The sequence below is a fragment of the Lactuca serriola genome, chromosome 2 (genome assembly GCF_051521515.1).
Source record: "Lactuca serriola cultivar US96UC23 chromosome 2, Lser_US96UC23_V15, whole genome shotgun sequence".
Taxonomy (NCBI): domain Eukaryota; kingdom Viridiplantae; phylum Streptophyta; class Magnoliopsida; order Asterales; family Asteraceae; genus Lactuca; species Lactuca serriola.
The window spans coordinates 70,535,589-70,548,003 of NC_136409.1; positions in this window are offsets into that span (position 1 = coordinate 70,535,589).

The window sequence follows — 12,415 nt, forward strand, 5'->3', positions numbered from 1 at the left end:
CTGCTGCTGCTATCAATCTAGGGCAATTGGCCTTTTTATGGGCCTTCTGATTGCAATGAAAGCAAATCAGGTCAGGTATCTGAATCGTAGGAGTAGGGGCACTACAATCTCTGCCAAAATGTCAAACCTTGCCACACTTATAGCAGCCTGAACCTGGCCCAGTGCGACAAGCTCCCTCGTGTGCCCGACCGCATTTCCCACAATGGTCCCGCCCTGGTTGGCCTTTCGGCCTAATATCGGATCCCTTGGGCTTCTTCCTCGAAGCCCCTATCGTCAGCCCCTCTGCTGCTTTCCTCTTCCGTATGTGCTCCAGGTCAATCTCCCTCTCCTTAGCCCTGGCAATCATGGAATCCAGGGTAGGGCAAGTTGAGAAACTGACAAGCTCCTGGATGTCAGCTCGTAGCATGTCATGGTAGTGGGTCCTCTTCATGTCCTCATCACCCGCATACTGGGGAACCAACAAAGCCCTCTCCCGGAACTTGGCGGTGATCTCCGCCATAATCTCCGTAGTGTGTCTCATATCCAAGAACTCCCTGGCTGCTGAAGCTCCACAGCTGGCACAAACTCCACCCTGAATCTGGTCACAAAGTCTGACCAGGTCATAGCCTCAACAGCCGAGGCCCCCAGAGAGTCACCAACCGACTCCCACCAATCTCTAGCCCTGTCTCTCAAACACCCTCCAGCGAAATGGACCTTCGACCCTTCTGGGCAGAAGCTCGTCAGCTGCGCAAACTCGATGTCTGCGATCCATCTCCTAGTAGCAATGGGGTCCTTCACCCCATGGAAATCCGGCGCACCACTCCCTCTAAAGTCTTTAAAGGACAATGTGCATGGTCCTGACTGGATGGTCACCATGTCACTCCTGAACGCCCTGAGGCGGTCCTCCATCAGCTCAATGATCCCCTCCTTGATCGACCTGAAGATAACCGGTGTCGCATCAAGGATACCTCTCGTGATCTTGGACGCGATGAACTCGCGTAACCCATCATCCACATGCTCGGATCCTGCGCCCGAGCCCGATCCTGACCCAGATCCTGAACCTCCTGCTCCATGTCGCGTGACCACCATTCTGAAACAATAAACATACGAATGTCAAGGTCACATATACCTTTTAGAGGTCTCACACACTTTCCAAGTTTCCAGGTTCCTTCTAGGCCATCCTTAATTTGAGTACGGGTCCTCTGCTTTCAGTAGTACGGGACCATACTACCTTCCACATCTACCCGTACTTTCCTCAAGGATTGCTTCGACTTCACCAGGTCCCTTTTACCGATACTCTTTCCACTGACCTCATCCTAGGCTTCCTTAGGGCACTCTCCGACCTACCCTCCGTCATCAGCTGCACTAGGAGTCCCCACCACCTCCCCCTAACTAACTTGCGGATACTGTTACATATCCATTCCTTAGCTAGTCGAAGATGGTCAGTGTAATGACCAAAATTTCAAAACAATTAAAACTTTTCAAAAAACACTCATTTCAATAACGTTGTTACAAAAAGGTTTTCAATACATTATTTAACAGAGTATTTTCCCAGGTTCATATCATAAAACATCAACGCGAGGAACGGTACGATCACGCCTTTGCCTTGTCACAGACTCCTGAGAACCTGAAAACATAAAACCACAACTGTAAGCCCGAAAGCTTAGTGAGATACCCCCAAAATACCAACCACATATACACCTTTCCAGGCCACGACCATCCGGTCCAAAACATATCGCCTTCCGGCCCATAATGCAATGCCTTCCGGCCCATAACATATTGCCTTCCGGCCCACAGCATAACAAGCATACATATCAGCATAAAAGCATACATAACATAACAGAACATAGAACGACCCTGCATACCGGGTCACACCCCAGGTCTAGCAATCATACGCATAACACATAATCGTATAACAGTTCACAGTCTGCAATCGATCAACAGACCACATAACATAGCATTACTCTATTCAAGATACCGGACTAGCCGGTCACTAGCATAACATCACCCTACGAATCAGTCAACATACTAAATGCACACATACGCCTTTCCAGGCCATGACCTTCCGGTCCACATAGCAATGCCTTCCGGCCCACAACATGTAATGCCTTCCGGCTCTCATAACACACACTAGCCACTCGAGGCTATATCTCTGTGGGTCCGTACACCCAAACTCTGTGAACCCTCAGGTTCTAACTCTGGGAACCTTCCGGTTCCAACTCTAGAAACATGCACAACATAAATCCCGTGGGATTAATGCAGTACAACCCATCACGTACATCAAGCATACAAATACTCTGATCACATAACCCCGATTACTTACTCAAACTTGATCCCGGCCTGCTCCCAGGCCTCCACAATCAAATGCCCTAGGTCTGTATCCTGCCCCGCATACCCGACACTCGCTCTCGTCAGCCTATTCTCTGAGCTGACAGAACACTGTTGAATCCCAACAGCTAAGCACCCTCACATACTCATCGATCTCCCGAAGAATTTTCCAATTCTCCCCCACTTAAAGTACTGACTAACAACCACCAAACTATAACCATACCAACCTTCAGGGAACAACGGATACCAAAACGAAAACCCGAAACACCAATCCATAACCATGCCAAACCCGCGAAACAACGAATACCGCATCGAAATCCACACAAGATACCAGCACAAACAATACGCCACAATAAACGCAAGATAACAAGACATCAAGAAAGCAACATACCCGCAGCTGCCTCCGGCACTGCTCCGACTCCCTCTGCCGCAAGCTGATAAGCACGACCCTGAGCCCTTGGGGCTCCGCTCCATCCTGTCCTCCTCCTGAACTCCTCAAGGTGGCCGGTGCTAGAGCCTGCACCGGTCCTGCAGAAAGCTGTGGACAGTTGACCCTCAAATGTCCAACCTGCCGACAATGATAACAAATCCTCAAATCCTGAATCGGCACTGACTGCCGACAATCCCGCGCATAGTGCCCCTCCTTTCCGCACTTGCGGCATGCACCACCGGACCAACAAACTCCGGTGTGACCCCTCCCACACTCCCACAAGTGTGGCCGCTCCGATCCCCCACTCTAACATCAACGGTCCTGGACCGTTTCGGCGCCGGCTGCGACTGCATCGGAGCCTGCCTCAGCTCACGCAACTGCAACTCAACCTCTAACTCACGCCGCATGGCGGCCTCCTGCAACTCCAACAAGGTCTCGCACCTCTGCGCAGACACGAACTGTCTGATATCCCCCTTGAGCATACTCAGATATCGGGACATCTGAGCCTGCTCCGAAGCGAACTCAGGGCAAAACATCGCCCTCTCAATAAACATCCTGGTGATCTCAGTCACCGAATCTGAATCCTGCTTCAGCTCAAGGAACTCCCGAGCCAATCTCTCCCTCTCATCCCGCGGAACATAGCGAGTACTGAACATCTCTCTGAACTGATCCCATAAAACCGCAGCCCTCTGCGCATCGGAATATGACCCCGTGGTCAATCTCCACCAATCCTTCGCCCCGAGCCTTAATAGGTTCAGAGCACACCTCACCCTCTGATCAGCAGGGCATAAACTCGTGGAGAAACACCCCTCCACGTCTGATAACCATCTCATAGCAACAATCGGGTCCTGAACTCCATCGAATGTGGGAGGCTTCGTATAATAGAAGTCCCGATACTGAAAACCCCGACTAGCTCCTCCCCTTGCTGTTGCTACAGCCGTTGTAGCCGCCGCGGCAGCCGTCTCTGCGAGAGCCGCATAGCGCTCATCAAAATACTCAACCATGGCGGTCTTGATCGACCCAAACAGTTCCGGCAACTCAGCCCGGAACAATGCAGCAACCTCATCATGCAGGATCTTGCGAATCCTCGCATCCCACTCGCTCGTGCTCATCTGATCGATAACCTCAGACGGCACCGATCCACCCGGAACTCCCTCTCCAGCTCCCGATCCTGATCCGGATCCACTCTCATCATGCCTCGAAATCTTTATACTGGAAAACACCAAACCAAAACTCAGACTCGTCCCACAAACCTGGGATCCAACTCTCGCAACCCAACCCTAGAGATTATGGTTTCCCTGATACGCGTATGGGTCCTGTGCTTTCAGTAGTACGGGCCCATACTACCTTCCACACCTACCCATATTTGTATGAAGTACTACCACAATACCCTAGAGAACATGCGTAATGACTATCAACCCTCACCACTAGAGGAACACTGAGAATCTCCCATAAGGGACCCTAGGCTACAGGCATCACAAATCAGGCAACATTATCATGAATTCCTGAAGATCCCTAGCCTAACTCTAGCATGTTGTTCTATCAAGCTCAATACAACAAATATCATGTATGGTATCTTGGGGTTACTTACTGGCTCCGGCTGATCGTACCTCCACGTCCTCCTTTTACTAAATTTGAAAACCATTTTAATTTCTCTTTTTAAAATCCTCCTCGATTTGAGACTGGAGTCACACGAATGTTTCCCCAATTCACTCAAACCAAGGCTCTGATACCAACTTGTAACGACCAAAATTTCAAAACAATTAAAACTTTTCAAAAACCACTCATTTCAATAACGTTGTTACAAAAAGGTTTTCAATACATTATTTAACAGAGTATTTTCCCAGGTTCATATCATAAAACATCAACGCGAGGAACGGTACGATCACGCCTTTGCCTTGTCACAGACTCCTGAGAACCTGAAAACATAAAACCACAACTGTAAGCCCGAAAGCTTAGTGAGATAACCCCAAAATACCAACCACATATACGCCTTTCCAGGCCACGACCATCCGGTCCAAAACATATCGCCTTCCGGCCCATAACATATTGCCTTCCGGCCCACAGCATAACAAGCATACATATCAGCATAAAAGCATACATAACATAACAGAACATAGAACGAACCTGCATACCGGGTCACACCCCAGGTCTAGCAATCATACGCATAACACATAATCGTATAACAGTTCACAGTCTGCAATCGATCAACAGACCACATAACATAGCATTACTCTATTCAAGATACCGGACTAGCCGGTCACTAGCATAACATCACCCTACGAATCAGTCAACATACTAAATGCACACATACGCCTTTCCAGGCCATGACCTTCCGGTCCACATAGCAATGCCTTCCGGCCCACAACATGTAATGCCTTCCGGCCTGCAACATATAACGCCTTCCGGCCCATATCATAACAACTAACAACTACCCGGATTTCCATCCGGTAAAAAGGTTGGCTCTGGTGCCATAAACCCTAGCGATATAGTGAGGATAACTCACCTCGAAACTGCCGACTGAACAGATAGCTCAAGCTGCTCCGATCACTGATACGATCTCCACCTCTGGACAGCCACCAATGCACTGAACTCAAACAATAAACAACAATTACCAAAATACCCCTGGAACCACTGGTCAACCCTTGGTCAAAGACAAGGTCAAAGTCAACCCCTGACTGACCCTACTCGCCGAGTCAACCCTATAACTCGCCGAGTCCCCATACTCAGAACTTCACTCAATTCGCGATCTAACTCGCCAAGTCACCCCGAGACTCGCCGAGTTCAACAACTCTGAGTCCACTCGCCCTCAACTCACCGATTCTCTTAGATTCCCTTTCTACACGTCGAGTATCCCCCTTGACTCGATGAGTTCCTCCTGGAAGAATCGCGGGGCCACCCCGACTCAACTCGCCGAGTCTGAAGAACAACTCGGCGAGTCCCAGTTAATCTTCAAGCTACTCGCCGAGTCTGTTCATCGGACTCGGCGAGTCCATTCCATGCAACCGCTCAAACTGCTTCCTAAGGTCAGATCTGCTCCAACAATTCATAGGTCTGGCTTTCCTAGACTGGTTCATCACGTAAAGTCCTCATTTCGGTGCTCATAATACACCCCATGACTCATAATTTACATTTTGACCTAAGGCATAAGGATTCCAATCCAAAACCTCCATTGATTCCCGAAAAGCTCAGGCATGGGACATTCTGGACTTCCAAGGGTCCCAATATAGGGTTCCAATCGCTTGGGGGACTAAGGAAACACTCAATCTAGCCACAAAAGGGTTCAACAAACCCTAAATCCATATGCACATCAACATAGAAGGGAACAACTCGAAATATTACCTGAATAACGTTGCTCTGTGTTCCCAACCCTCAGAATATGGCTTCTCCTGTTGTTCCCTTAACCAAGCCTCCTCCTCCTTGCACAATAACACTTCCAAGATCAATAATGGTCTTCTACCTTGCTCCAGATGCTCACAATCGAATTAGGGTTTCTCTCAAAGGACTAGGGTGAACAATGACGGCCATAAGGCCCCTGATATATGTCCCAAACCTGGACGGTTAGGGTTTCGCTAAACAGCGCGGACTCGCCGAGTCCATATCCGGACTCGTCGAGTCCAGTCGCGAACCCGCGACCAGATCTGCGATCCTACTCGGCGAGTCTGAGCTCCAACTCGCCGAGTCCCCTCTTTAAAACACCCAAAATCATAAATATAACAATATCTGGAATTCCGGGTTGTTACAGTCAGAACCCCCATAGCACAAAGCAAGCAGCATTCGTGCATTGGGTAACCAAATTAGGCATAACCTACACAGGTCATCCTACTGCTGACTAAGTAGTCCTAGCACACAACTCATACAACAGGCATATAAGGCATCCTCCCTAGACCCTTAGCCCTAACTAGCATGCAATTCTCAGAATCATATATCAGGCACACAAGGCACCCTCCTAGATACTTAGCTCTATTCTAGCACGCAGTTTTCTGAATCAAAACCATATAGCATAACATAGCAAGTATGGGTATCTTGGGGAAAACTTACTTGAGCATGGCCGATCGCACGCATCACACACCTCATTTTTTTCTTAAAACTCCTCAATTTAGATTTTAGAAAACCATTTTCCTTGTAAAAATCTTTTAGTCCCTCGGTTTGACTCCGGACACCCCCGAGGGTGTGTCCGAATCCCTCAAACCAGGGCTCTGATACCAACTTGTAACGACCCGATTTTCAATGCCAAAAATTTCATTTTTGAGTTAATATATTTAATAAACATTTGACCAAAAACATTATCGATAAAACATCATATTACAAAATCATAATGTTGTGTCTCAATGCATAACATCAAAAATAATGAAAATCAGAGTACAGTCCCAGAAACTTAATGTGGAAACCATGTGTGTGTGTGTGTGTGATGTGTTGTGATGATATATGGTCCATTAGCATGACCCGGATTGCTTTAGCACGCCAGCCTGGCCTGGCGCGGTCTTGCTAACCTTGTCGAAGACTCCCTTGCCAGCCTCGCTGAGGATTCTCCTGTTGGTTTATCCGACTAAGTCCAGTCCGATGTCATTGACCGTGTACCAATAACACCAGACTGGGGGGACTTGATGATATATGGTCCATTGGCATGGCCTAGACTGCTCTAGCGCGTCTGCCTGGCCTGGCGCGCTCCTGCCAGCCCTGCCTGGCGTTCCTTTGCCAACCTTGCCTGGCATTCCCTTGCCAGCCTTGCCTAGCGCTCCTTTGCTAGCCCTGCTAGGGACTCTCCTGTCAGCCTGGCCAGGCGCTCCCTTGTCATCCCTTCCTGGTGCGCACCCACCAGCCTTGCATGGGGAGCGCCCGCCAGCCCCGCCCAGCGCCTCTGGGGCGGTCTTGCCTAGCTCCTTGCTAGTTGGGCCTGAATTGGGCTGTCCCAAGGCCTGACCTAATTGTCCCATATATAATGAACAGTACCTCCTCCATGGAGGGGGAGCTTCCCCCATGACACAGCCGCCACTATACTCCGACAGAGTAGCTCAGCCGCCACCCGCCGTCGTCAGCCACCACACCACCAACACCAAGATGGTTCTCTCCAGCTATGGAGGACCATCTCAGATCTTCTAGTTGATCTAACCTGACCGTCGGAGTCCGCTCCTGGGGTATAGTCCCTGGGACGGCTCTAATGCGTCTCTCTAATTGTGACTAGCAGATCTCCGCCGCAGCAGAAGACCAGAAGACTCGCCGGAGGTCAATGTCACATCATTTGGTGCCATCCCGGATTCGAGCAAGTAGCAAAAGCCTCAGTTGCTTTCAAGCTCGTTTTTCTCTCAGATCTGTTATTCTTCACATCAGGTTTTTCTCAGATCTGTTCATTTTCTAGCACCATTTGGTTCAGATCCGTTTGGCTTTGGCCAAGATTTGCTCAAATCGATTTGGTTCTTGACAAGATATTTTAAGATCTGTCTAACCATCGTTTAGATCTCTTGATCTGCTGAGTGTTATGATATGTTTGAGTTTTCTCTCTTAGATCTTCAGATCTGCATTGTTTTTTGGCTCAGATGTCTAGATACATATTGTTTTAGTTCATTTAAGCAACCCTCAAGTCTTAAAAAGACTTTATCATATCTCATTTTCATCTATTTTGATAGATTATTCAGAAAGTTGGGGAGAAAAGAGATTTCTATGAGTTTTTCCCCATCTTGTTCATATTTTCGAATTTTATTCAGCAAGTTGAAGAACAAACAAAATTTAACAAGTCTTTATCTCTTTTGCTTCTTCATTTTCAAGAAAATCGGTTTTGGTTTCTGATTTCTGATTTCTCATGTACAACTTCATTCAAGTTGTTTATCTGATGCTTCCTCTAGAAGCTTAGAGATGGAAAACAAAAGATTTTCAGATCTATTAAGAAAGCTGAAGAAGAAAGAAAGTTTATGAGAAAAAAACCTTTCATATTCTTTTTTTGTTTATGTTCTGGTGTTTGTTCAGCAAGCTTGAGAAGAAAAGAAGTTCTTATCTCATCTTTAGTTTGTATGTTATAGAAAAACGAATTTTGTACAAAACTTTAATTCCTGAAGCATTTATTTGTACATACAGCTATGTAGCTTGTACATTTGATAAAGCTCTTCAAAAAGAAAAGAGAGAAAAAGAAGTTCTTTATGGGTTTTATCCCACTTTTAGTTTATATGTTTCTAGAAAATCTCATTTAGTTCATGATTTTCTGTATATAAGTTCACTCAAGTTATTTAGAAGCTTGACAGAAGAAACAAGTTTCTATGAATTTTTTATCCTCTTAAACTTTCACTTTCAGAAAACTCATTTTCATCTCAGCTTAATTTTGTCATTCTTTTTAATGACTTGCTAAGAAAGTTGAAGAGAAAAAGTGTTTATGAGTTTTATCTTATTTCTACTTATTTAGACGATTTATTCAGCAAAATGAAAAGGAAAAATATTTGATGAGTTTTTACATCATTTTAAGTTACCCCATATGTTAGTTACCATTTTAATAATGTTTTTTCAAAAAAAAAGGTGGAGAGAAGTTCTATTAGAAGATCTGATACCTGTAAAAAAAAATGATGATGTCCAAAAGCAAGTATATATGCACAGAGAAAATCATCTTTACAACTCACATTTATTGACAAATCAACCAAAAAATGTGTATGTCTTGTCTATCTACTCCCGACAACAATAATAAAAAGGGGAGGTAAAGGTGCATAGTGCACCTGACAAATGACACAGCTGTCAACAAAAGTCAAAAAGCATAACCGGACCCCACCTGGTCCAATCCCTTATGTATAGAAAAAACAGAAGAGTCGGGACCCACCCAGTCAACACACTTCTTCGGGCAGTCAAAGAGATCCCCAAATCAAGACTTAGTCGCCTCGGGCTGGTCACCATCCGTACCAACGAAGCACACCTTGAAGCAGCTGCGTGCCACCCGACCAGAACCACCCGTTGACCATAGTAACCTCAACACCATCAGCACCACCCGGTGACCTGATCCAAAGAAACCATCTACTCTGGCCAGCATGTCCAAACCTGCACGGACCTTTGCACTCCGGTCGATGAGCATCGCTTCCCCCAGCAGCAGTGTCAACGTCAAGCAATAATCCTTTTCCAGTTGAATATTCTCAGGCGAAGGACCACCAATCTCCATAAGTATCGCTGCATATCTTTCAATCATCGACCAACTCCAACTGAGAGTTCCAATCATTGGTATCACTGCCCCAGTCTCTTTCTACAAACGACAAGCCCGACGAGGAATCAACAAATCCGTCTCCGACGGACTGCCCTCCGCTGCCGAAACACCTCTAATTGATCGACCGCCTTCGATTGTCACCTGACGCTTCCTTCCTCCTCCCAATGTCGCTGCTAGTCACCGATAGCCACCCCTTCACTGACCCGTTGACTCCCAGCAAAAATAGCTCCAATCGTCGACAGTTCACCACCATTTCCCTCACCACATCGTCGCTATCTAGCTGTCTCCAATCGACGATGTCAAGGCCGATCACCCCATCGCTGGACCATACCGCGACCCCAGGCGATGACAGCTAGAGCATCGCCGACATCGCCAATCGACGACTAGTAGAACGTCGCCAGAAGCCGCATCAATGCTCTGATTCCTTCTTCAAAGGCCGACCGGTGTCGTCGTCGGTCGACGTCCTCAGGCGAGGAACCGTGCATCACAGATCGTTGATGTTGTTTTTATCCATTGACTGATATCTCCTTGGTGGAGCATTATAACGACGTGCGGCTGCAGAGTTCTTCCCTAAAATGCAGAGCAAAAGCATGGTGGGGCTATAATTGAACAAATGGACGCACAACTTGCAAACGAGTTGTTAGCTTGGGCTCTAACCATAATAGTGATTCTGGGCTTTAACAAATTTGAACTTCACAAACTGATATTTAATGGGGTACCTCTACAATACAAAGATGGCCCAATTTTGCAAGACAAAAGTCCACAATTTACTGCAAGCTCCGTCAACAAAATACGTTTTTCGAATGAGTATTGTCGTTCGGAATCATTCGAAATTTTCAAAAAAAAAAAGAGGGGGGGGAGGGAGAAGAGTAGTACATTACTACTACTACTCATGAAGCGTTTCGAAATAGCCATCAGTAACTGTGCCACGCGGTCATCAGCAGCCGTGTTGACCAACCCCGGGAAGTCTCGCTAATCAGCTCTCACATTCATGTTGACCGACCCCCATTAGTCTTTCTGCCCAACTCTTAGTAATCGCGCAGCTTAACCTTCAGCAGCGACAGTACCTTGCTCAGCAGCCGCAAAGCCCAATCATCAGTAGCTACTTTGTCTGACTACCCAGCAGTCATGCTTCTCAGCTCTCGGCAGCCGTGTTACCCAACATCTATGCATTCATTATTCCCTTCCTTCACCTCCTTTAAGAAAAAAAGAGGGGGGGGAGAGAGTAGTACATTACTACTACTCATGAAGCGTTTCGAAATAGCCATCAGTAACTGCGCTGCGCGGTCATCAGCAGCCGTGTTGACCAACCCCAGGAAGTCTCACTAATTAGCTCTCACATTCATGTTGACCGATCCCCGTTAGTCTTACTGCCCAGCTCTTAGTAATCGCGCAGCTTGACCTTCAGCAGCGACAGTACCTTGCTCAGTAGCTGCAAAGCCCAATCATCAGCAGCTACTTTGTCTGACTACCCAGCAGTCACGCTTCTCAGCTCTCGGCAGCTGTGTTACCTAACAGCTATGCATTCATTATTCCCTTCCTTCACCTCCTTTAAGAAAAGGGGGGAGGGAGAAGTGTCAGTACAACACTATACAGGAGTGATTTGCATTCCAAAAGGGCATAGTTGAAATATACAAAGAGCTAATACCTTGTGATAGTGCGTCCCCGAGGTGGCACTAATATCCCGGATCGAAAGAGCAACCATGTGGTTCAGTCCTCGGTAGCCTCGTTGCCCAGCTCTCAATAACCTCGTTGCATAGAAGTCGGCAATCAGCCAAGACAGCGAGGCACCGATCGTCACTACAGTTAATGATGCAGTAGAGCATCAGGTGCCATTACACTTTATCCCATAATGATTACCCAGGACACACACATAGATTGTCGGCTGCTGTGCCCAATCTTGCAAGGTTCGGCACCCTTGCCTTGAGTCGCTTGGCTTCTTTGCCCGACTCTATTATAGCGGCAAGCTCCGCATGCGAGGTTCAGTACCCTCGCCTCAAGTCGCCTGGCTTCTTTTCCCGACTCCATTATAGCGGCAAGCTCCGCATGCGAGGTTCAATACCCTCGCCTCGAGTCGTCTGGCTTCTTTGCCCGACTCCATTATAGCAGCAAGCTCCGCATGCGAGGTTCAGTACCCTCGCCTCGAGTCGCCTGGATTCTTTGCCCGACTCCATTATAGCGGCAAGCTCCGCATGCGAGCTTCAGTACCCTCGCCTCGAGTCGCCTGGCTTCTCAGCCCGGCTCCATTATAGCGGCAAGCTCCGCATGAGAGGTTCAGTACCCTGGCCTCGAGTCGCCTGGCTTCCCAGCCCGACTCCATTACAGCGGCAAGCTCCGCATGCGAGGTTCAGTACCCTGGCCTCGAGTCGCCTGGCTTCCCAGCCCGACTCCATTACAGTGGCAAGCTCCGCATGCGAGGTTCAGTACCCTCGCCTCGAGTCGCCTAACTTCCCAGCCCGACTCCATTATAGCGGCACGCTCCGCATACGAGGTTCAATACCTTT